The 4,948-nt window shown below is 36.4% G+C and overlaps 1 protein-coding gene across 2 annotated transcripts in view; it reads right to left on the bottom strand.

The window, feature by feature from the left end:
* Positions 1-4,948, bottom strand: part of RNF144A (ring finger protein 144A) — a 118,800-nt gene that overhangs the window by 99,994 nt on the left and 13,858 nt on the right. The window contains exon 1 of one of the 2 annotated variants that reach the window (XM_008579489.1): positions 969-1,038. The exons of the other annotated variant lie outside the window; for it this stretch is intronic. The gene's annotated coding sequence lies outside the window, so the exon portion shown is untranslated. Of the gene's footprint in view, positions 1-968; positions 1,039-4,948 lie in introns of those variants that run through there. 2 annotated transcript variants of the gene reach the window in all.

Raw genomic sequence — 4,948 nt, 5'->3', positions numbered from 1 at the left:
AAAACACTGAATCACACTCATAATTAAAGACATGAATTAAAAAGCTACCATATTTCATTTAACATATCAGCAATGATTAAAACCTCAATACTGTTGAGTAAAAAGTCAATACTATTGAGTGTGGTGAAAGAGGAACCTTCATTCATTTTTTAGTAGTACAATAACGGATGCCGTTTTGAAAAATGATTTGAAAACAGATCAAAATATGAGATACACATACCTTTGACCCACATATGCCACCTTGAGTGGCATATTTCATGTGTATGTTAAAAAAAAAAAAAAAACATTCCATGTAGAAGCAAAACCTGGAAAGCTATTTAAATGTCCATCAATAAAGGACGAGTTGAATAAATAACTTGGTATCATCCATACACGTGCAGGATGAGCTGAACTGGCATGTGCTGGTGTGAAAAGATGTCTGAGATATACCAGCAAATAAACATACACAGTACAAAACAATTCACATAATATGATCCCATTTGTGAACATAAATTTAAGTATACACTCACACACATAATTTTTCTGCAAGAATGCAAAAAAAACTGTTGCTAATCACTTTAGACTAAAGAGAATTTTACTTTTCATTATATATATTTTTTAGATTTTTTTACTCTCTGCATTCTGCATTTAGAACTTTTAATTTTTAGAGGCTAACAATTTTTGATGTAGTATACTTTACCCTTGAGACACTACACACTGAGAAAAATGTTATTTTTCTTCTGCTTCACAAGGGATCACATTTCACAGATATAACATATTGCAAACTCTAAATCAAAATTCCACAAAAAGGCTGCATTTCTTTGCATTCCAGCCTCCCTGAAGCAAATCCTTAGAGCAGGTCTGCTCTGAAATCCACAAAGAAATCCATTAGCGAAGGCTCCTTCTTATTGTCTCTCTCCATAATGAATGGACACTTTGGATTCTAAATACTGCTCAAGGAAAGAAACCCTCCCAAATACCCACAATACCTTATACACGAGGACACAAAAGGAATCCAAAGGAATCCCTCTATTTCTCCCTGAGACTCTCAACTTCCAGCCTAGAATTGCTTTTTTAGCTGCTGCTGAACTTGGCAGTTAATATTTCCAAAAGCAGTGTAGCTCTAGGCAGTTAAGCTTATGCAGCCACCATCAGTAGCGGTTTTCACATGTGTGATTTGCTTGACTTTAATGTGAATGGAGGTCTTGTGCAGCTTCCATAAAGCACCTCTCTGTTTGCATGCATCATATACTAATAGTCTTGTACTCTGGGAAACACAGGGCCACAGTCATCCCCACAGTCATGTGAATGGAGGTCTTGTGCAGCTTCCATAAAGCACCTCTCTGTTTGCATCCATCATATACTAATAGTCTTGTACTCTGGGAAACACAGGGCCACAGTCATCCCCACAGTCATGCTGTTAGTTATTTCACATTTGTCTTCTCTGGGGGGAAATAAAATATATTCTTCAGCAATCGAGATAGTTGTCAAATTATAGCTATGAAACAAACTCATTGGCTCATTGCTTATCAGTTCATTAAATGAGGTTTGCTGTTTTATTTAATTCTCTTGTGATAAAAGGCATATGGCTAATTCTACCATCATTCCTGATTCTAAGAAATCACTCATAAAAATGAAGCTGATTCTTAGGCTTAAAGCTGCTCACAAAGAACCAATTGATCTACTCAACTGGATACCAAAGTAGGCACAAAATAAGAAGCTTTTTATTGTAGAGGCATTGCTGCAGGAAAAAATAATTTGTTTAGAATGGTGAGATAAGACACACACCAACTTTAAAGAACTTAGAAAACAATTTCTTCGACTATGTAATTTTGAAAAGGAATATGGTAGATTTATTTGCACTGATAAGGAAAAAAATCTCCAAATTAAGTAGAAAAAAAAAAGAAAAAGAAAAAAGAGCAAGATGTGGTGTTTTCCATTTAAAAAGTGGGAGGGGAGTTGGCAGTGGGAAGGTGCCATGTGTAAAAAACTGGCAGTACCTGATGCCTCTGGTTCAGATGACTGAAGGCCTGGGGCAGGAGGAAGAACTGCTTTGCACTGTAAAAGTTTTGTACTTTTAGATTTTTAAGGTTTTTATGTATTATATATTTTTTATTGAAGTGAAATTCACATAGCATAAAATTAACCATTTTACAGTTTAACTTCGGTGGTATTTAGTACATTCACAATATTGTATAATCATCTTTCCTATCTAGTTCCAAACCAGTTTCATCACCACAAGATAAATCGCTTACCCAGTAAGCAGTCATTTTCCACTCTCCTGTCCCCAGTCCCTGGCTCCATCAACCTGCTTTCTATATTTATAGCTTTACCTATTCTGGGTATTTCATATAAATGGAATCACACAATGGGTGACCTTCTGTGTGTGGGTTCTTTTGTACTTGATTTAAAAAAATTGAAATTTAAATAAGATATTTCTTGGAGAAATTTTATTGATGTCATCCATTATATTATTTAAAAAAAAATATTTGGATGGCTCATATCTGTAAATCAATTACAGCATGTCCATAGATGAAAGAAAATGAAACCATCCATGCAAAAAGTATCCAGATAATTACTTTCTGCTTAATAGGACAAAAAATTATCAGTCATTGGAAAATTCTGAACACCCAACATATGCAAAATATCTTGCAAAGTACTATGAGTAATTGAGAAGAAACAGAATGATAGATTTAAAGCTATCATTTTATTTAAAGAAGTCATTTATTTTATTTAAAGAATAAAGGGTTTATTAAGTTTTGCCTATAGGTTATAAGTCGAGGCCCAGAACCATGCTGGTAAAACTGTCCAGCCTCACGCTGGTAGCTCTGACAGCCCTGTCTCAGTTGGCATCCTCTCCACTACCACGGTCAGTGCTTTCACAGGCTTATAACTTAACACACGGGAAGGAGGCCACATAGCAGAGGTGGGTATAAAACAGTGAAGGTGGAGACCTGAGGTTTCAGCTCCAATATGTAGAGAGTGGGAAGTCATCACTCCCTTCCTTACAAAATCAGCAACTTCTTAGACCCTAGAAAACTGAGGCTGCAGAGCAAACCAACACCCCAAAATCTGGAGAGAGACATGAAATCAGAGTTGCAGCCAATATCCACTTGCCTGGGGGAGAATCCCCTGGACCAGAACTGTAGGTAGACCTCAATGGCCATTTTCATGAACTGCTGCAGGCTGAGCATGAAGTAGCTTGATAATTAGCCAAATGCCTTTTATCATTTGAGAGTGGGAAAGGAACTCCTAGGGGCCAAGACTTGGGGGGAACCCCACATTTCATGGGTTTTTACCTCCAGGAACCCCACCAGGTTCTGAAGATGAAGAAACAAGAATATTCAATTCCTGCAGAAAGGTGTGACCCAGCTCCAGCCCCAGCTAGCCATCCTGCCTTACCCAAGCAGGGCAAAATAGCTCGGAAACACCTGTATTCAGGCCTGCTACAAGTCTGAGGTTTAATCATGAGAGTACAGGACCCCATCAACAGGGCCCTGCATAATAACAGTGAATTACAGCTCATAGAGCTGCAAGAAACAGACACTATCTCATGGGAGTTCTTTGGAAAGTACAAAGTCAACGGGGGGAAAAAAATCAAGGTCACTAGAGGCATTTTATTTTTCTTTTTATTAATTGTTCTAAAAGAAAATTGTTTAAAGCAGTAACAGTAACAATGTATTGGATGATTTAAGCAAATGGATAAATAAAATGAAAGACTGCAATGTCAAAAGAGACAGGCAGAAAGAATCAGGAATGCTCTGTAACAAGGCAGGTACATTCCCTACATATCAGATGGTATAGTGTTACTTGAAGTGGACTTAAGTTTAGTTAAAAAATGCTTATTGAAAACTCTATAGCAACTACCAAAAAATATCTAAAAGCAGTATAATTGATATGCTCATAGAAGAGATAAAATTGAATTATAAAAAAATCTTGGTTAAGGGCCGGCCCGGTGGCGCACTGCTACAGTGCACCGCTTGGGAGTGCGGTGGCGCTCCCNAGGGTTGCGATCCATTGCCGGACACGAGAAAAGACAAAAAGGAAAAAAAAAAAAATCTTGGTTAAAACCAGAGAAGTCAGAAAAAGAGAAAGGAAAAAAATAAAAAAAACAAAAAAACAGATGTAATAAACAGAAAACAATTACAAACACGGCAGATATTACTCTAACTACATCAGAAATCACTTTAAATGTGAATGATCTAAATAGAAATAGAACAGTTAAAAGATTTTCAGAGTGGATAAAAAAACAAGATTCAACTATATGTTGTACTGTCTACAAGGAAGCCACTTTAATATAAAGACTCAGGTTTAAAGTAAAGGGATGGAAGAAAGATTTGCCATGCTAACATTAATCAAAAGAAAGCTGGATTAGCTATGTTAATCTCAGACAAAGCAGAGTTGAAGAGTTCACAACAAAGAAAATCATCAGGGACAAAGAGGGACATTAAAAAATAATAAAAGGATCAACTCTCCAAGAAGACATAACAATCCTAAATGTGTACACACCTGACAAACAGGGCATCAAAATACATGAGGCAAAACTGATAGAAGTGCAAAGAGAAACAGATAAATCCACTACTAATACTTGGAGACACTAACAGCCCTATATCATAAATGACAAATCCAGCAGGGAGAAAATCAGTAAGAACTTAGTCAACCTAAAAGTACTAACAATCAACTGAATCTACTTGACACGTAGACTATTCCATCCAACAACAGCAGAACACACATTCTTCTAACTCATATGGGACATTCTTGGTCATAAAACACATCTGACAAATTAAAAACAAACAAAAAAACCCCAGAAATCATACAAAGTATGCTCTCACATCACAAGGGTATTAAACTAGAAATCAGTAATGGAAAGATAGCTGGGAAATCCCCAAATATTTGGAGATTAAACAGCACATTTCTAGATAACACATGGGCCAAAGAAGTCTCAAAAAAAAAAAAAAAAAAAAAACTG

The sequence above is a fragment of the Galeopterus variegatus genome, unplaced genomic scaffold, assembly GCF_000696425.1.
Source record: "Galeopterus variegatus unplaced genomic scaffold, G_variegatus-3.0.2 Scaffold1897, whole genome shotgun sequence".
NCBI lineage: Eukaryota > Metazoa > Chordata > Mammalia > Dermoptera > Cynocephalidae > Galeopterus > Galeopterus variegatus.
The sequence above is the reverse complement of the archived record's forward strand: the minus strand, read 5'-3'. Positions and strand labels throughout refer to the sequence as shown.